This window comes from Poromitra crassiceps, assembly GCF_964638095.1.
Source record: "Poromitra crassiceps genome assembly, chromosome: 27".
In the NCBI taxonomy this organism is placed as follows: domain Eukaryota; kingdom Metazoa; phylum Chordata; class Actinopteri; order Beryciformes; family Melamphaidae; genus Poromitra; species Poromitra crassiceps.
The window spans coordinates 10,103,289-10,125,432 of record NC_139650.1 but is presented as its reverse complement, the minus strand read 5'-3'; positions in this window follow the sequence as shown (position 1 = coordinate 10,125,432).

The following is a 22,144-nucleotide window of genomic DNA, read 5'->3' as shown; positions in this document are numbered from 1 at the left end:
AAGAGTCTAAAATGTCTTTTGCTTAGATATACATTCCACCTTTCCAGTGTCAGTTCTTTTAAATGATTAAGAAACATAATGATCGTCACTCTTTAAATTCAGGTCAGTTTTTCACATACTGGTTCTGAAACACTGACTTCACCATGGCTCTACTGATGGAATCCAAACAGTGTGATTCCTGTGGTCATTCATCTTTATATATAGATATAGATATATATAGATATGTGGGTGACAAAATTAAATACATTCCTGGGTATGAGTATCCCTGTGAATTATTTATTATTTTAAAGCAGGTAATCATGTGCAATATTGAATGGCACTGGAGTGTAAGATTTTCAGAAAAGGGTTTAATCTGTTTATCATATTAAGTATTAATATAATTGACTGATATGTCTGCACCTAAAGGAGATTATTATGGGGTGTGTTTATTAATAATAATAATGCATTTATTTTATATAGCGCTTTTCAAGACTCAAAGACGCTTAACAGTAAAACAAGAAACAAGCAACAGGCAGCAGACACAGGCAACAGGCAACAGATACAGCTAGGGGACAGGTACAGATAACAGTGGCGGTTCAGGGCAAGGTTGTATGGAGAAGCAGAGGAGAGGAAGAGAACAGGAGGGAGGGGCAGGTGGGGGGGGGGGCGGAGGGTGATGGTTTGGAGGAGGTGGTCAGGGGTAGGGGAGGTTGTAAGCTTGGGAGAACAGATAGGTTTTAAGTCGGGTTTTGAAAGTGGGGAGTGAGGGAGAGTCTCGGACGGTCTGGGGGAGGGAGTTCCAAAGTCGAGGTGCAGCGCGGGAGAAAGCACGGTCACCAAAGGTTTTGAGTCTGGATGGGGGGACGGTGAGGGTGGCAGTAGAAGAGGATCGGAGTGTATGTGAGGGGCGATGGGGGATGAGGAGGTCAGTCAGGTAAGGGGGGGCTAGGCTGTGGAGGGCTTTGAAGGTGAGGAGGAGTAATTTGAAGCTTCTTTGAGTGTTTATAAAAGCGCTATATAAATCCAATCTATTATTATTGATATCATCTATTCTTTGAGTTAAGGATGGAAATTGACCCTGCACACTAAAATCCGTGCACTGATTTGGTTTTGTTTGAAGAATGTACTGTTGTAGTTGCTTCTCTTTTCCTACTAAACAAACACTGTATGGGTAACAATCATAAGAGATATTATAGATGTATTATATCATATTTTTCAGAAGTTTATCTATAGTGTTTACAGGCCTGTTTTGCAGAGACAGCTCATGCATTGAACAGTAAAGGTCTGTGCATGTAGCCTACTTACTTACAGTTACTCAATACTGAGCCAATGCTTTCCTGAGTGAGCATGATGTGTTAAAGAAGGGTCGTTTACTGCAGACAAAGGGCAAAAATATGAATCTATGCTTTAAGAGGGATGTGTAATAACTTTGTCAAATAAAAGTGCCAATATGTTTTGTTGTCATGAAAGATGAGTTGTATTGATAGCATAATAAATCAAAGAATCCACACACAAAATCCTAAATCAATCTTACCCCATCCATTCCCTTCTCCCCACCCCACTCCCTATCCCCAGAGGTGCACAATGGAAGTAAGCCTTTTGGCTTTATTGTCTTTTTAACCTCGATGATTCTGTATGTATTCCTGCTGGGCAGATGTATATGTTATCTTTTTATAATGATCAAATAAATCCAATCCAATCCACTGCTACTGTAGGACTTGCCTAAACCTAACCTTTGACCCTAGCTCTACCCTAAGCTAGACACCCAGGACCTACTCACACATCACAGAGTGTCATACCTGAACCCTTAACTCCCTTACAGACTCGAATTCAAAGGCTAGGCTCATAGACCCCCCATCTATATAGCAACTACTCACTACAGTGCAAATGATCATTTTGGCTTTTAATAGCGCAGCCTATGGGCGTAGGAGTGATCTATTCCAAGGGTTCCCAAACTTTTCAGTCCCCGACCCCCCAAATAACGGTGCCAGAGGCTCGCGACCCCCACTATCCTCAGAGGTGCTGTTGAAGGATACAAACGTTGCACATGCACTAAATAGAGTCAACCAAACAAACAAAAACCGCACAATTATGGTTAAAATGTGCTATTTTTAATAGTTTTGACATTATGTATTGACATGTACTTCACACATTCTCCTTGCGACCCCCCCCCCCAAAGTGGGGGTCCCAACCCCACTGAGCTATTCTTAATAGTAGTTATCTATTCTCTTGTACAGTATGTCTATTTTTATTTGATAAGCCTATGTAAAGAATTATTGCACTGTTTAAAATAATCAAAGAATGGGCTATGTTGTGTAGGCAAGCGTAGGCCTGGAGAGTAATAGATGGTTGTATTTTTGTGGAGGTGGACATCAGTCATCAGTCTAGTCAAGGCTATGTGTTGTAGGCTAGAGACAATTCAATGTGGCACACAGTTTTTCTGTGGCACACACAGTGTATTTTTCTCTGGCTACGCCAAAGTGTTTGTGTTCATATTTGCACTTACTTTGACATTTCTCTGACATGTTTCTTGAGTGACTTGCCTTAAATGTCAAAGCAAACATTCAACAGCAAAATCACCCCCCCCCCCCATTTCCAAAATGACTGGTGAAGGTTAGCTGCCCGTTTCTCTCTCTCTCAATTTCCAAGATAGATGATTGGTTTGAAGTGGTTGGCTCTCACACTGAAGCAGTGGTAAACATGGCCTGTAATAGGCAGTGTGTTAAAAACACACGCACGCACACGCACGCACGCGCACACACACACACACACACACACACACACACACACACACACACACACACACCCTGACCCTGTTCCAACCAATACAGTATAAGGTGGCTCAGTGGTTAGTACTGTTGCCTCACAGCAAGAAGGTCCCGGGTTCGAACCCCGGTCCGTCCCAGGTCCTGTCTGTGTGGAGTTTGCATGTTCTACCCGTGTTCATGTGGGTTTTCTCTGAGTGCTCCGGTTTCCTCCCACCATCAAAGACATGTATGTTAGGGTTAAGACTCCTGTCAGTGCTCCTGACCAAGGCACTGGCAAAAGAACTGGAGTTGGTCCCCAGGCGCTGCACTGTGGCTGCCCACTGCTCCTAGTTCTAGGAAGGTTCCTAGTAGACTAGAGGATGAGTCAAATGCAGAGGATGAATTTCCCCATGGAGATAAATAAAGGATAACTTAGTAGCAGGTGATTTGATTTAAAAAGAAAATAGTTCCTATACATGAAACTGCTCAAAACAAGATCTGTGGATTATCTGTTGTAATCTATACATCTCTACGGCCGATATCTCCTAAACTCGGCAACGCGCACCAAAACGATCTAGAATGGAGCACTACAGGTAAGAGGAAAAATATGTATTTTTGATTTTTGTGGTAAACTGTCCATTTAAGATGGGGCAACAACCTCATGTATTGGTTCTATGGGTTGACTTCCTGTACTGATGACCAGGTGGTGCATGACTTCCTGTACTGATGACCAGGTGGTGCATGACTTCCTGTACTGATGACCAGGTGGTGCATGACGTCAGTGCTGAGAAGCTCTTCTTGAGGGACCTGGCGGCTGCAGGAGCTGTGACCGACCTCACAGGAGCGCTATAGAAGATGGTATAATGAACTCTACATGCACTCCTCCTCCCCTCTCACTGTGAGCCTGTACAAAAAATGTACATTTCAAATTGAGCTGTTTTTTTATTTTGTTTTTGTAGTTTAGTCTTAGTCTTGTGGTGCTTTAGGGCTCTCTCTCTCATTTATGTGTTATGCAGAGCGCAGCAATTCAACGTAACATTTGAGTCTGGGGAGGGGAGAGACTACGTTTAGGATGGAATTTTCCTTTTGAAAAGGGACACTCACCAGCTACCTAGAAGCTACACTCACTTGAATATTATCTGGATTCATAGGCCTATGTATAGTCTGCTGCCCAAGTCTGTCTTGCTCTGTCACTTTGCACAGTAGCCTATATGTAGGTCCATGATGTCACCTCCAGACAGATCCCTGTACTTGACTGGAATTTGTGCCACGGTCGGCAGCTTTGCTGGGATGCATGATCATACTAGACTAGTCCTCTGTAAGCCATCGATAATTTGGTGTGCCTTGGATGTAATTTGTATACAGTGTGGGGGGTAACTCATTACAAAAGTAACATATTACATGTAATATATTACTTTTAGCAGTAACTCAGTAATATAACTTATTACCAATAGGATTCCAGTAATATTATACCAGTTACTTTGTCAAGTAACACAAGTTACACATTGAGATATTTAAAAAAAGAATCAAAGCACATATTTTAAATAAAGATACAATCATTTCCGAATCAAATTGTGTGTTTTTATGCAAATAAAAACACTATAGATGACAATAACAAAGGAAAAGGATAACATTTACAATTTTGGATGCTGTTATTACGGTGAAAGTAATGCAAAAGTAGTGTAACAAGTTACTCTACACAGACGGTAATATTGTAAAGTATTGTATTACTTCCAAATTAAAGTAACTAGTAATATGTAGTATATTACATTTTGAAAGTAACTTGTAAAGATGAAGATTAATCATTTTATAAATGTTTTATAAGCATGCAAAAAACAGCCAAAAATGCATCGATTGTATCCCTTTTATTGAGTTGGATATGTGCACCTATAAATGCTGTTTTGATATTGTAATAAAACCAAAATGTAAACTTGTACTTGAGTAGCCTACTTGTATTTGCGTATTTTCCACCTCTGCTTAAAACATTACTTTTAGAGAGCACACACACACACACACACACACACACACACACACACACACACACACACACACACACACACACACACACACACACACACACACACACACACACACACACACACACACACACACACACACACTTTTTGTAAGAAATCAATCAAAACAATACATTACAACACCCCTATTCAAAAAAAGCATGAAAGCTATGAATCAATCATAAAGATAATGTAGGCTGTCTGTAGCTATAAGCTAACCTACATTTTTTGTGAAGTGTTGTGTGAAGCTTTATGTTTTAAGAATTCTGTCTGTGAGATCCCCTGTTTGTGTGTGTGTGTGTGTGTGTGTGTGTGTGTGTGTGTGTGTGTGTGTGTGTGTGTGTGTGTGTGTGTGTGTGTGTGTGTGTGTGTGTGTGTGTGTGCACGTGCACGTGCACTGTACTGTACAGCACAACCATAACTGAATTGGGTAACTTAATTCAAATACTTGGTCTCTGGCTCTACATATCCATAGTATGGCTCTACCAACTAACAGGCTGGTTAGCCCAGGTGTTAGAGAACCAGACTTACAATTTAACAATTTTGGGGCTGAGGGTTCAAATCTCACCTGGAGATTGGACCTGGACGGCGCACTACAGTGCAGCCTGGTCCGTCGTGTCTTCAGTAATGATAGACTTTGATCTGGTTGTTGTCATCCAGGCCCAGCTGGACCAGTCCGTTCATAGCCGGAGTCCGATAGCGAGTGAACAGAGGTCTAGGCATAGGCAAGCAGTGTTAAGGACCATGAACAACACTGTATGAATGCATCAGTCTCTTAATACAGTACAATGATTAGATATTGGGGGGGGGTGGTTAGCTATATCGGTTTAAACTACAGCAAGTTAGAAGGACATGAGAAAGGTATGTCGTTTATAACGTTTTCCATGAAATAGACTGACCAATCCACTTCAATCAGGAAGTAGAGATAAAGACGAGGAGATGGGTCACAGAGAGATTTTCGATCCTGACAGGTGATTCTAAAAATAGAACAGAAAGTGTTTACCTGGGTAATAAATCAAGTGAGAAGTAGAGTCCTTTTTCCATATGACTTCTACACAATCAGACTTCTTGTTGCAGCCATCACTGTATAAATGGCTGAGTTATATAGAAATGAAAACATACAGTTGTCATGAACGGTGAAATTAGCTATAGAGACCAAAACCTATTTTTCTTTGTACGCGGCTGTAAAGTTGGGCATTTTAAAACGGGGGTTGATGGGGAATGACTGGCTTTTGGAGCCAGCCTCAAGTGGAACGGCAGTTTTTGGCTTCATTTTCTCGAGACGGAGATCGCCGCTTGATCACAGCATGATAAGGATACATGCTGGTGTCTTTCCTGCTCATCTCCAGCCACCTGGAGCCACAGTGGCTCAGTGGTTAACACTGTTGCCTCACAGCAAGAAGGTCCCGGGTTCGAACCCCGGTCCGTCCCACGTCCTTTCTGTGTGGAGTTTGCATGTTCTCCCCGTGTCCGTGTGGGTTTTATCCGGGTGCTCCGGTTTCCTCCCACCATCAAGAAAGACATGTATGTTAGGGTTAATACTCCTGTCAGTGCTCCTGACCAAGGTACTGGCAAAAGAACTGGAGTTGGTCCCCGGGCGCTGCACAGTGGCTGCCCACTGCTCCTAGTTCTAGGAAGGTTCCTAGTAGAGGATGGGTCAAATGCAGAGGATGAATTTCCCCAAGGGGATAAATAAAGGATAACTTAACTTAACTTAACCTCTTGTTGCCATCGATCAGCCCCTGCAGCCTCTGGACGTCCACCTCCACCGACTCCTGCAGGCTACAGGTGGATCAACTGTCACACACACACACACACACACACACACACACACACACACAACACTTTAGTATTGTTATGAGCAGGTTTGAGCCAATGGCAGATGTAAAAGGCATCATGATAGCGATGCTGCTATGAAACATGTATTGCTGGATACCTAACAGGAGTGTTATGCTGAGTAAGCTGAACTGGCCCTCATGGTGCTGGAGGCGACTGGGTCCATCGCGGCCCCTGCAGAATAGCAACATAACACACATATTACAAACTGTTATTCACACACTCAATATAAAGCCCCCGATCAGTTTGACAGCACAGGTTGTTATTGATTACCGGGGGAAGAGCTGGGCCCAGCGGCTGTTGGCGAGGTCCTCAGAGGCCCAGAGATGCACCAGAGATGGAGGTGGTGAAGAGAGGGGGTGGCCGCCGAGCCTCCGTGGGACCCCCACACACCCAGGACAGCCCCGAGAGCCCGAGGTGGGGGGGAGGTGCGGCGGAGGCGCTGGGCCCTGAGGTCTGACTCTGGGGGGGTGGAGGCGGTGGCTGGCGGGATGGAGCGGGGCTGAGACAGAGGCAGAAGGAAGCCGGGGGTACGGTGCGGCGCCCTGCTTCTGGGCCAGAGAACCCAACGCGCTCAGCACGGTGCTGAGCTGACCTGAGATCTGCTGCAGGGACTCCACCAGCTGCTGGACACGCACTCAGCACGGTACTGAGCTGACCTGAGATCTGCTGCAGGGACTCCACCAGCTGCTGGACACGCACTCAGCACGGTGCTGAGCTGACCTGAGATCTGCTGCAGGGACTCCACCAGCTGCTGGACACGCACTCAGCACGGTGCTGAGCTGACCTGAGATCTGCTGCAGGGACTCCACCAGCTGCTGGACACGCACTCAGCACGGTGCTGAGCTGACCTGAGATCTGCTGCAGGGACTCCACCAGCTGCTGGACACGCACTCAGCACGGTGCTGAGCTGACCTGAGATCTGCTGCAGGGACTCCACCAGCTGCTGGACACGCACTCAGCACGGTGCTGAGCTGACCTGAGATCTGCTGCAGGGACTCCACCAGCTGCTGGACACGCACTCAGCACGGTGCTGAGCTGACCTGAGATCTGCTGCAGAGACTCCACCAGCTGCTGGACTTTGGCCGGGACGGTAGGATGGCCTCCTGATGGGGGGGGGGGGGGGGGGGTGGTGTGTGGAGGGGGGGGGGGGGGGGGGGGTGGAGGCACAGAGTCAAGCGTGGGAATGGTGTTGAAGGACAGGAGGTGAAAAGCAAGCACAGAAAAACTTATTCTCTAGTGAAATAGATGAGTTAACAGACAACAAACAAAGCAGTACTACTGGATTTAATCATTAGGTAGATAATGCCAAAACAGATATTCCACAGTTTCCACAACATTTGCTCTCATATAGTAGAGTTATGAATCAATATTAAAAAATAACAGTACTGTAAGTAATGTGTTTGGCTCCAGTGTTAAAGCACAGAGCATGGAGCAGGTGATTCTACTGTGAACAGCTGTGTATTTGTCCATGTGTTTTGGTCAATCCCAGTGAGTCTTACCTGTCCCATCCTGCAGGTCCACGGTGCTGCTGAGGTCCGACTCGCTCACCTTCCTGCCTGCTGCCAGCCGAGACAGATCCTCAAACAGAGAACAACAAGACACACTAGAACAGCAGCTAACAGCACCTCTATCGTTTATGATTCATGCACTTGATTTGTCTTTGCAAAATACTGGGAATGACATAAATGAATCACGTTCACAGAATCAAACGCAGCTCACGTTGATCAAACATTCTATATGAATTCAATGGCCCGCCCATTCTGTATCAACTTTAGTGTTGAAGTGATCTTTGTTGTTGATATAACCATTTTACTCTTCATCATCGCCACAGAGACCCTGGGCATTTCCTGTGAACACATGACTTCAGCTGCATTCAGACACTAGACCCAGAGCAGCCAGTATTGGTGGTAGAACATGCCCAACCAAAGTGAGATATCACTTTAACGATACAGTCAATGCTTTAACCTGAGACTACAAATACACTTTTTTAGACAATCTTTTCTGCTGACCTCCTCGGCTATAGACAATCTTTTCTGCTTTTTTCAAAATCACATTCATAAATCGAAGTTTTCCTTTCAAACTTTTTGTGAGAAATCTATCAAAACAATACATTACAACAACCCTATTCAAAAAAATATGAAAGCTATTAATCAATCATAAAGATAATTTAGGCTTAGTCTGTAGCTATAAGCGAACCTACATTTTGTGAAGTGTGTGAAGCACTGCCAAGCTGGGCCTGGCAGTGTGTGTGTGTGTGTGTGTGTGTGTGTGTGTGTGTGTGTGTGTGTGTGTGTGTGTGTGTGTGTGTGTGTGTGTGTGTGTGTGTGTGTGTGTGTGTGTGCGTGCAACGAGGGGAGACGCCTCACATTTGCTCACATGTGCAATGATTGATGGATGGAGTTGTATTTGGCTTATAATTGACATTCACAAAGCTTTATTGAGTTTAGTCTTGCACTTCTAACGACTTAAACATTGATACTAATGTACAAAATAGGCTATTGATATATACATCACCACACGGCCATCTTGGTAGGAAAATAACAGGTGATTGTAATCGATTATCAAGTGATTACAATCAAATGACACGACAACAAATCCGACTTCGGGTGGACTCTGCGGTGTGCGAACCACAGCGCAAATCCATACAGGAAGTTGCGTCACGGCGGCGTCACGGCATCTGTGCGTGAGAACCAATCAACTCATGCACGCGCATCACCCGAGATTTGAATTGAGTGAAGGAGAGACTGACGACACAGCTGCCCAGGAGACGACTAGACCTGCCCAGGACCTGTCGTTTTTTTTCTTCTTGTACGCTAGTTTAGATAAGAAGATTGCTCTGGGATTTAATGTACGATTGTGTTATGGAGCTGCAAGAGGTAAGGCAAATATTGTTCATGTTGTCATTTTCAGATGCAACTAGTTTAGCTAACTGCTTTTTCTTGTTGGGTTCAGCTAGCGAGCAGCGAGCAGTCACCTGCCGTTACCGTTAGCTAGTTGCTCGGTAAAGATGGACGGGGGAAGAGTAGCCGCTTTCGGGACTGTTTTTCGGGCAATGTTTTTACGTGTCGAATTTGCCGAGAATGTGCAGCGTGATTTAGCGCTGGCAGGGAGTTAAAAAGGGATAACCGTCGTCTAAAATCTCTTTCTTGGATTTACGGACGGGGGCGCTGCTGTGGGGAAATGGCGGCCGGGGGAGATCAGAGCCGGGGCGCTTCTTTACGGGCGCTTGTAGCCACCGTGTGTGAACTGTAGGCTGGCTGTTGTTGCACCGAACGCGGTCCAGTTTTTAGCAGAAAATTCTGCAAAATGTAAAGCGGCAGAAAAGAGAAAACCCTTGTTGAGAGCACTTAGCAACAGCAGGCTCAAATTGCTGACTTAGCTCAAAAAGTGTCTTTATGCAAACAACGAAATGGTAAAGATGGCGTTTTGCCAATCTCCACTTCAGCACTTTGGTTAACTAGCGTTAACCAAACTTTCCCGTTTCATGGCTAACTGACGTTTTTCTTTTTCTTACTTTTGACTGAGGGCTTTGCTTTTCGGGCTTTGCTTTACGTGACCAATTTGCAGAGAATGTGCAGCTTGATGATTTAGCGCTGCGCAGAAAAAGGCTTGTCCGTCGTGTCTGTCATCATCACTTTCTTCCATTTACGAACGAGGCGCTGCTGTGTGTGTGGGGAAGACAGCCAGCCAGCCAGGCAGCCAGGCAGGCAGGCAGGCAGGCAGGGGGAGGTCAGAGCCAGGCAGGCAGGCAGGCAGGCAGGCAGGCAGGCAGGCAGGCAGGCAGGCAGGGGGAGGTCAGAGCCAGGCAGGCAGGGGGAGGTCAGAGCCAGGCAGGCAGGCAGGCAGGGGGAGGTCAGAGCCAGGCAGGCAGGCAGGCAGGGGGAGGTCAGAGCCAGGCAGGCAGGCAAGCAGGGGGAGGTCAGAGCCAGGCAGGCAGGCAGGCAGGGGGAGGTCAGAGCCAGGCAGGCAGGCAGGGGGAGGTCAGAGCCAGGCAGGCAGGGGGAGGTCAGAGCCAGGCAGGCAGGGGGAGGTCAGAGCCAGGCAGGCAGGGGGAGGTCAGAGCCAGGCAGGCAGGCAGGCAGGGGGAGGTCAGAGCCAGGCAGGCAGGGGGAGGTCAGAGCCAGGCAGGCAGGCAGGCAGGCAGGGGGAGGTCAGAGCCGGCGGGTAACGAGGCGCTGCTGTGTGGGGAAGACAGCCAGGCAGGCAGGCAGGCAGGCAGGGGGAGGTCAGAGAGGCGCTGCTGTGTGTGTGGGGAAGATAGACAGCCAGGCAGGCAGGGGGAGGTCAGAGCCAGGCAGGCAGGGGGAGGTCAGAGGCAGGCAGGCAGGCAGGCAGGCAGACAGGCAGGCAGGGGGAGGTCAGAGGCGGCGGGTAGCCACCGTGTGGGAATTGGGGGCCGAGGCTGTTGTTGCATCAAACGGTCACGGGCCACGGCTGCTGGGCTTCCAGAACCAGACCCAGTTTTAATTCTGCAAAAATGTAAAGCAGCAGAAAGCCCTTGTTGAGAGGACGCTGAAGCAACAACAAGCTCAAATTGCTGACTTCGTTCAGAAAGTGTCCGAGTTGACTAGTGTGGGGGCCAGCTGATCTGTCAGTCAGACACAGGCCTATAGGTGCTGTCTGGTTGTAAACACACCTGCCTACATTTTGACATGTAGCCAGTATCTCTGTGAGAGCAACTGTGAATATCTGTGATACAGATCATCAACTTCCAATAATTAATGCCTGAGGTCACCTCATGAGGGCACAACAACAAAGACAACGACAACACTGACTGGACAGAGTTGAAACTTCAAGGGAAGCTTACATGTCTCCCTGCAGCAGGTCACTGTCTGTCATGCAGTATTTAAAAGTGTAGCTCTTGATGAGAACATTGTCATCTTCTTCACTATAAAAGCTAGACTGGAGGTTTTACCAACCAAGCTCCATCTTTCCATCTGGCTTACGTCATGGTCATGAACAGATAACTGAAACCATGTCTCACATTAAATGGTTGCCCTGCATACAAAGGGATTTCATATTTGGCAGCCTTTGTCACGTACATAAGCTGGTTGTGAGAGGCCTTCAGATGGCTGCTCTCCCAAAGAGAAGGGCCAAGCAGTTAGCGAGGTATTGTTCAATATCTGCTACAGCTGCTCAATATGTAGGAGGCGCTGCTTTTTGTACCCATGAAGTGGATAGTGACCATTACAGTATCTTGTCTTACAGTATAACTGTATTTGTCGACCTGCCATTGTCCTGTGTGTTGTTATCCTATGTGTATGTATGCATTATTGTGGTTGCCGATTGGACACTTATGTAACTGACTGACTCCCAATATCTGATTGCATTGTTATGGTTTATGTCCTTTGCATACTTGTATTCATGTGGACATAAATCATTAATTCAAATGTGCGTGTGTGTGTGTGTGTGTGTGTGTGTGTGTGTGTGCGTGTGCGTGTGCGTGTGTGTGTGTGTGTGTGTGTGTGTGTGTGTGTGTGTGTTATTAGTCATTAATTTGAATTACATTATTCCCCTCTTCATCAGCTTGTGATGATGCAGCATAAGCCTGGTGGCCAGTTCCACCCCCTCTCCACCAAGAGACGGCAGAGTGGAGCCGGAACACAAGCCTCCATCCTGGAGGAAACCCCTCCCAGGAAGGTCAGTCCTCATAACTACTCTACTCACTCACTAAAGTCATTGAGCCATGAGCACCATGGTATGTGAAACATTTTAGAAAAGTTAAAAACACGCACATCCAGGTGGAATCCGGCAGGTGCAGAGCTGGAGAGAGGCTGGAACAGTGAATAAATAAAACAGCTCGCACACTGCATGGGCTCCAGTGAAAATATTTATTGCACCGTTGCTGGTGATGTTTCGAGCAGACTGATGAAGAGCAGACTGATGAGAGCAGTCTGCTCGGAGCAGTCTGCCCGCCCATAAATCCACACAAATTATTTCCTAATATTCATAGATCTGCGCCCGCAATAAACGCTATAAAGGAGCGAGTCTTGCTTTGGGGAGACGTAACATACTTACGGTTTCTGCTTTATGATTTAGGATATCTGCGCTCAGTGCGGTTATAACTGCGGCCCACGCATCACTGATATAGAGTAATGAAGTGTCTCACTCTTTGCTGTTGGCCTGACTGACTCTGTTCTGCTCTCCTCTTCCCATCCCAAATGCTAATGTTAAACACAGCACCGATACCATAGCCTGCACTCGTGCTTCATAGCCACTTGACTGTGCTAGATGTCTGACTCAATAGTGACAATGTGTGCGGTGGAATTTGCTTGTTTGATCAGAAACAAACAAGTTGTTTTCTTTATTTTCAGACGAAACAACCTCTTAAGAGTTTGGCCACGAAGGCCAAACCTTCTGTGCAGCTCAGGTACTGCGAAGACATCCTGAAGGAGATGCGTGAAAGGAGGCACATAGAGTATGCGTGGCCCTTCCACTACCCTGTTGATGTCGTTGCTTTGGGCTTGCACGACTACCATGACGTCATCCGGCAGCCAATGGATTTGAGCACCATAAAGGTAAGATGCTGCTGATGATGATCATCTAAATGGAGAGTTTGACATTCTGCTCTATACAAATGTGGCAATATTTACATCATGACACGTTAACATGTTTCCTCAGAAAAAAATGCATCGCCGAAAGTATGCAAACGCCAAACAGTTTGCTGCTGACGTCCGACTGATGTTTGCCAACTGCTACAAATACAACGCACCTTCGGACGATGTTGTCTTAAAGGCAAGACGACTGCAGGTATACTTTCATCTATATTGTTTAAAAAAATATATTTCTTGCATTAATTATGTTCAACAGTAAATATTTAAAATGGGAATTAAATGGTCACACTGCTGGTGGTGGTGGTCGGTCCAAAAGCGAATAATCTGCACGAATAATGCAATAAAATAAAAAATAGCTTACTGTAGCTGTTGTAAAATCAGTGCAAACCACGACATCTTGGGGCTTAGTACTGTAGTAATATTACAGCTAGTACTGTACTATAGTACGGTAGAAATATTACAGCTAGTATATTGTTTAAAAAAATGTGTTGTTTGCACTGCCAGGTTGTGTTTGAGGCCAAATATTCAACGCTCCCAGAAGAACCACAGAGTCGCTCCCTGCCGGTTCATCGAGTTGAGAAGGGAAAAGGAGGTGGACCTGGAAGTCGCTCAACCACAGCGACTACGGACAGAGAAAGCTCCTCTGATTTGCAGAGTTCGTCCAAAAGTCTGGCTGCTCAGGTGGCCGATCTAAAACAACAGGTTGGTGTTTGTGTCTGTAAAAGTGAAAAGCCCTTTTGAGAGTTTACTCACCACTTGACTCTTTTGCTTAATTGCCTCATCTCATTAATGGCTGCCTTTTCAGTTAAAGGCACTTGATGACCAACTGCAGGGACTCACCCAGGCACAGGGGAAGGAGAAGGAGAACAAACAAACAAAAAAGAAAGTGTTCAGGACGGGGCTATATCACCCGACGGACACATCGCTGTTTGCCCCTCTGCCACTTGTCGCCTCACGCGTCCGAGAAAATGAGGTGAGAGAGGACTCGTCATTAGACCAGTTCATACCTTTATAAAAGTGTGATTTTTTAGATTGAGAGAAATGTGTATCTACAGAGATTTGCTTCAGCAAGTGCAGAAGATATCACACATTCTCCCAGATCTTCTCAAACCTCCTCTCACTGTTATTTAAAATCTGACCTGTGCTTTGTTGCTTTTCTCCACAGCGTCAGAAGGAACATGTCCGAAGCACGGCTGTGAAGAAAGGTAAATTGTAATTACTAGGACAACATTTTGGGGGGGGATTAAGATCATCTTTGCACGTTGATCTGAGATAAAACACTGCGACCTTGTCTGTTTTGGTATAAATATATATATATATATATATATATATATATATATATATATATATATATATATATATATATATATATATATATATATATTTTAAACCACCCCCCTACCCCGCCCCCGTTGTTGTTGTTGTGTGTTTTTTTGCTCCAAACCGAATGTTTCATGATCACTCAGGATTCAGTAGGTCACAGGTTGGCTTGGTTCCAGTCTTAAAACTCTTTAGATAAGGATTTCTCTAAATGTCTCTGGAGAAAATGAATGGGGAACTTACTTCTGGGGCAAATGACGATCAGGAAAAAGTAAAGTCACGTGCCTGTTGACCTCTATTTCCTTCAAGCTTTCCTCTTTGAACAAATGCATCTTTTTAGATGATAAATGGTAAATGGTAAATGGCCTGCATTTATATAGCGCTTTTATCCAAAGCGCTTTACAATGAGTAGATAGTCTACATTCACCCATTCATACACCAATGGCGGCAGGCTGCCACGCAGGGTGCCTACACACCATCGGGAGCAATTTGGGGTTAAGTGTCTTGCCCAAGGACACAACGACAGCAGCTGGGAGGGAGCGGGGATCGAACCGCCAACCCTTGCGTCATTGGCCGACCCGCTCTACCTCCTGAGCTAAAGCCGTCCCTAGATGATGAGTTTCATTAAATCCATCTCTTCTTGACTTGGCATTTTTCTCTGTCATCCCACAGGAAAAGGCAAAGGAGTGCAGCAGGGTGGTGTTGAGCGCGCTGTCAGGACTGAGTCAAACGGTGAGAATTCAATACCCTTATTTACATACCAGTATGATTTCATCTCCGCTTCAGTGCTTCCACAAGTGAGGCAACAATTCAATTCACCTGTGTGTGGTTTATCAATATTTTGACAATGTCTCTCTGTAACTGTGTTTTACTGATGCGCTCCTCACATATTGTGTGAAAGGTAACTTACTTAATTCCTTCAGCAGATGAGCCTCCAGCATGGTCTGCACTCATCAAAGGGGGGATGTCGCCGTACTCTGCGTGGCATGCACTGTTAGCCAAGGAAATGGCTAACGTGCGTCCACTATTATCCCCCCTGACATCCCCTGCACAAATTGTGCTGGACCGCTTCACTGCCAACCCGCTGAAGGTACTTCTGATGAAACTTTTAGTACACTATTCATAGTATTCCCATGACGGCACAAGCATTTTCCTACCAATATGGCGCTACAATACACACAGCTCATTGGCTGGTTGTGTCACTTGATTGTAATCACCTATTAATTGATTACAATCACCTGCTATTTTCCTACCAAGATGGCCGTGTGGTGATGTAACAGAATACTATCAATAGACCCTTCTCACGGGGGCCATTTTGTGTCGAAAAGGCAGGGTAAACACAGGTGCGAGCAAAACACTAATGAGGGTTTCCAACTTCCATGATTGTAATTTGGAAACCCTCATTAGTGTTTTGCTTGCACCTGTGTTTACTCTGCCTTTTCGACACAAAATGGCCCCCGTGAAAAGCGTCTATTGTCTGTGACATTAAAATGTGCATTACAACATTTTGTACAGTGCGACTGCTGCATCTGAACTGGGCCTTAAAGGGATACGCCAACATTTTTGAGAGTTGCCTATTTGCTGATATTAAATGTAGAATATGGATGCCTTTATGGTCACTGTGCATCTCGTACAGCCCTCACGGCTACTTAGCTTAGCTTAGCACTACAACTACTGCTACTTTTACCTACTCCTGTCCAGTCGCCCAAAAGACACATTCCAACAGCGTCAGAAACACTCACATGTACATGTGTTACTCACCAGGCGGTGAAATAATAATCCAACGTTACTGGAAACGGTCATTTTCAAAGTAAATCCATAGCGAGAACTAACAAAGAGGGTTCCAAGAGGGTTCACCCTGTGACCAAAGTTACTTCCTCGTTTGCTCGAGGAGCACACAACACATGTGCCTTATAGGCAAACGAGTCTGTCTGTCTGTCCGTCCTTGGACAGAGTCGGGCCTGACAGCATTCATATTTGGCACGGGTACTAGCAGAGGTCCCAAGCAGACGGTGACACGGCCAGAATTTTTAATTAGGTTATTATTATGATTTTAATTGAGGTCATTATGGCTGATTAAATGGCCAATTAGTCATAGCACTATACCCACAGTAGCCAGCAGTCACACACACAAACGCACTGACAGATAGACGGTGATGGTGTGCTCCATTGGGTATCAGAACTAGTAATACAGATATGATTATTCTTTGTATGGTATCTTTTATATAGGGTCAAAAGAAAAAGTGAAAGGTCACTTTGAATTATTTTAACTAATGATATTGAAGATTTTAAATTTGGGAGGGGCCACATTCATTTTGGGACAGCTTAGATTGTATTTCACGACAGTTCGGGGAGGATGGGGAAAAAGGTTAGTGAAGAGCCCTACATGTAACTGCAGCAAAAACATGCTGGAGTGAAAGTAAAATGACTACACAAGTACATGGAAAGCTAGAGTCATGTGACTAAATGTAATGATAGTTCAGTAGTTACTTCAATACTTGAGTAATGGATCTCCATATTATGGTCTTATCCAGTTCAATGTTACAGTATCACGTTATACTGACATCAAATGTTAAAACTGACATGATGAACGTCTGAGTTATTTGCATACCGTATCTCTTTATGCAACATCAGCCTGAAGAAGTTACAAAATGCTAAAATCTGCAATCTCTCCTTTCAGCCACTGCTGTCCCCTCTGCAGGACACTCCAGTGCAGGCACGTGGAGTTGAAAGAGCGCAGAAGAGGAGACGAGTGGAGTTGGGTGGAGAGGACGGTCCTGAACCTAAAAGGTATTTGCAGAGAAACGGCCTGATGTGCATCCTGAATTCACACATCACTGAGTTCATCTGAGTCAGGCTACTTACACACTGATCCCAATGGCAACATTTTCACATTTCAGATTAGGATTTATGTAATAACTCTCTAAAAGGTGCCATCTTTAACAATAGAAATGACAGTTATATTTGCACTGATGCAGCACTGTCAGAATTGAAAGTTGAGTCTAATTTCAAGTTCACCTTTGTGTAGGGATGGGTATCGTTAAGGAATTAACGATACTAGTACTCTTATCGATACTGCTTATCGATCCGGTACTTTAACGGTACTCTTATCGGTACTTTTTGTTATTTTTAAGAGAAAAAAACCCTGAAACAAATGGGACTGGTTGTTATCGGTTCTTTTTGTTATTTTTAAGAGGAGAAAGGGGGGGGGAAAGAGACAAATGAACCTGGTCACAGTTAGGTGGCACTCATTTATCCTTTCCTCAGTCATTCTCCCACTAGCTGCCATGGTGAAGGGGTTTGTGTTTGGACCAGCAGTAGAGGGAGGAGGGGTGGGAGTGGGACTGGGCTGGTTCTTAATCATTGTAGCTGCAGGCTCAGCTTTAACAAAAAAGAAGTTGCAAAATCTTAATGGGTGCGTTTTTATTATTAATTTAAATATCCTAAAATATCCTTCTACCACACTGTGCCAATAGCAACATTCAGCTAGGGAAAGCATAATAAAAATAAAGCAAGACAGTATCTGTCTGCTGTACTTCCTCCCAAATCACTAAAGAAAAATCACCCCCTGCTCTGAAAGTAAAATTTCTGAACGACAACTGAGATGATGATGACCGTCACCTGACGATTTATATCAGACTGTATTTATGATGATGAACACACCCAAACAGCGGAGAAATGTTTACTACTCTCGTCTTAATCATTACCACGTTCACATAGTTACCTGATGAGGTAGACTGGGTAACGCAACCGTGGCATCATTGACAGATGATGGAGGGCGAGCTAGCTTGTCAAAAACGGCATTTCTCTGTTTGAATTTGATGCACTTTGGCTGTGTTTAGATAAATTGCTCGTGTTTCCACCTTTACTAGCGAAGGTTTTATTGCACTTGTGACAACGTGAATTGTCACCATCGACTCGAGTGAAGTACAACCACACTTTAGATCGCGTTGTTCTTTCAGCCATTCTTAACGTGTGCTCTGCTCAGTTGCATGTCTATCTGCCTGCCTGCCTTCCCCGTTCCCTGCATGTGTGGTGTGTGTGCTGTAAGGCACGCCCAGCAGCCCCTCCCCTCTCTCAGTCCTCAATCCACTCCTCTCATCTTGGCTGCAGGCAGCAGCTGTGTCTCTCTGACGGAGAGCGCAACGCGGAAAAGATTATCCCTTTTCTTGTTAGGAAATCGCAAAAAACACATCATATGCCTGTCTTACAGAGTTGGTCAGATAAAATGTGCAGGATAGCGTAACGTTTATTTAGCAATTATATAGCCTATAGGAAATCTATTTTCTTAATTTCTCCACTCCAGTACCGATAAGAGAACCATTAACGTGAAAGCTTATTGATCCTCCGGTATCCCGAAATACGGCCCCGGGGCCCGTTTGGTACCGGGTCTCGGTACCCATCCCTACCTTTGTGTGAGTCCTCCAGTTGACAGTTGTGTATGACAAGCTAATTAGTGTTTTAATAGATTTATGAATACATTGTAATTAAAATGCCACCCCTGACTTGTTTGCTGAAATGTGTCATTGTATCTAATGTGCAGGTCAGCACCATTCAGGCCCTCAACCATCCAACCAGACCGTGGTCAAGCAGTGAAGAGGAGATGGGAGGTGGAGGGTCCTGCACAGAAAAGGTATTTCCAGAGAAAGGGCCTGTTGTGCATCCTGAATCCACATGTTGTGAAAGCTTGCCGACTGGCCTGGCTCCAGACTCCTGAATCACAACCCGCCCACTTCAGATTAGGCTGAGTGACTGGGGGTCTGGTGTTGCTCTATTCAAAGGCGACCTCCAGATTGGGGGTGGGGGTGATCAGGCCAACCGGCGCCCTTGTGGTTCACGACTAAGCTTGAACCGTTTATATACCAATATATTTTCTCTAAGACAATATTTTTGTCAAAAAATTCCCTTCTTGGTGAAGTTAGTAAATGGCCAGGATCAGTGATTGGCTCACGGAAAATCACATTGAACGGCATATATGTATATATATATGCAATATCTGGAGACATATCTGTATAAGCCTTTGTTTTCAATCCTGTGCGGCTCGTTTTTATATTACATGTACATTCTCTCATATATACATATATAAAACGGACACTTTACATATCATATAAGGACGCTTCCGCATAACGTCATTTGGTAATCGTCTTTCCGTTTTAGACCCGGAAGTAGATTACTCCCACCTGTATCATTTTTAGACTTGCCAAAAAGCTGTTTTTTTGTTGTTGATTAAGTACAACAACAAAAAAATCGGATGAGAACATAACATTCCAAATATGTGACCAGTTTATCAGAATAATGCCTATTTGGACATTGTTAACGAGCAGCGAGGATCGCTGGCTGTGTGACCAGTCAGACTAGCTAGTATCTGTCAACCCCTACTGTAGGCTACTGGCAGTGAGAAAACACTGTCGACATGCTTTTGTAACTAAACGTTAAATGCCGACCGGGTATAGCCACCGGCTCCTCGCAGCAGTAACGCTATGAGCAGTGGTTCTCAAATGGAGGTACGGGGACCCCCAGGGGTCCGTGGCACTTTGCCAGGGGGTCCGCAGAGAGTTTTCAGGAAAGTAAAAATACAAACTTTTTTGCAAAAGCTTCATAGTCCAATGAAAATATTGCATGCTTTAAATGTAAAATGGTTCATGGATTACATTCTAATCTAACAAACCTATTTAAAAGTCAAGCACGTTACCATGGAAACAATTAAGCTTAGCCCAAAATCACAAATCAGAATGAGGGGGTCCCCGGTATACTGTATTTTCCATCTTGTAAGGGGTCCTTGGCTGAAAACATTTGAGAACCTCTGGCTATGAGCATGTCTGAAGTTGGCCGCAGTGTAGCTGCTGAATGTTGCCAAACTTCATTCATAGTTTACAGTTTATCGATGTTTAACTAACGCTGAACCAGCTGAACAAATACAATTGTGTCTTACATGGAAGAGAAAAAGTGGGCGTGGCAACATAAGGTGAATAGTAGTTACTGTAAAACTTTGCTAATGTCTAAATGTACCTTTTGCCCTGCCTGTTTTTAACTTGTGCATAACGTTCGTTCTTTTTTGCTATGGGAGTACTATGAGAGCAAAGCAAACCCCAGTCACATTCCTTGTATGTGTTCATACTTGGCCAATAAAGCTGATTCTGATTCTGACAATATTGGTCAGGCCCAAGGATTCTGATATTCAAGTCATCAGTATAATGTGAAGGCACAGGAAGACTAGCTGTATGGATGTGGATTGTGTTATCTGGAACATCGTCTAAATCAGCCTGTAGACACTGAACAATCATGACTGACTTGACCCATTTGGCTTCAAGTTCAAGTTCAAGTTTATTAGTGTCCCAAAGGGCAAATTGCGTTGCAGCATATAGACATACAAATAAGAACATTAACAAGAAACAACACAAGTAGCATGTTAAACATGTTACATGCATATAGTTAAAATAAATAAAAGGCTAAATAAAACATCAAGGACCTTGTTTGTGGCACACAATGGCCGATAATGTGCAAGGTAGCATTAAAGTGCACAGCAATCGGTAAAGTGCACAGCGATCCGTAAAGTGCACAGCGATCGGTAAAGTGCACAGCGATCGGTAAAGTGCACAGCGATCGGTAAAGTGCACAGCGATCAGTAAAGTGCAGACACGCAGCGACCGGTAAAGTGAGGTAGTAGAATAAAGTGCACAAATGGCCAGTAAAGTGCACAAAGTAATGAAAGGTAAATCAATAGTTAAAAACTCTGGGTTGGGCTTTGCCCAACCCAGAGTTTTTGAAAGAAAGCTCTGAAAAGCAGAAGCAAATTTCTCTCTCCCAAGTTTATTAATTGAAGAAAATTCTCCTTCTAGCCTCCCAGGTCCAGACAGAGGAGCCAAACGTCCCCGGTTTGACGTGCTGCCTGTGACCACGCAACGCCATCCTCCACCACAATACCTGGTGCAAAGAGAGATGGCAGCTAAACGGCGCAAACGAGAGGCCGACGTGAGTACCTCTGTCTTTGTTTCAGTGCCTCTTTCTTTTTCCTGTTCCTGCTAAGAGTGACATTTTTATTTGAGAACCTTCCTACATGTATGTTTTCTGTTTCTCCCTACAGCTGTCCAGACCAAACCTGCTCTCCCACCTGCACAGAAGGGACATCTTGGCTGATTTTGAAAGGGAAATCACCAGTTGCCCATACATACGGATGCAAATTAATAATTATTATCCGTAATTATTAATTTGTATACCCCATCGAGGTCTTGCAGGAGGACACATGGTGACCTGTGAGACCAACACTGGAGAGGTGTACAGGGGCAAACTCATCGAGGCCAAGGACAACATTAACTGCCAAATATACAACAGCACAGTGACTTATCACGATGGCCGGATGGCACAGCTGGAGCAGGTCTACAGCAAGATGTAGAGCCTCCTGATCCTACCGGGCATGTTCAAAAACGCTCCTATGTTAAAGAGCATGAAAGGTCAAGTTTCACGTTCAAGTTTCACGTTTAAGTTTCAAGTTCAACTTTGACATTCAAGTTTGACGTTCAAGTTTCACGTTCAAGTTTCACGTTTCACGTTTAAGTTTCAAGTTCAACTTTGACATTCAAGTTTGACGTTCAAGTTTCAAGTTCAAGTTTCAAGTTTCCAGTTCAAGTTTCAAGTTCAAGTTTCACGTTCAAGTTTCAAGTTTCCAGTTCACGTTTCACGTTTAAGTTTC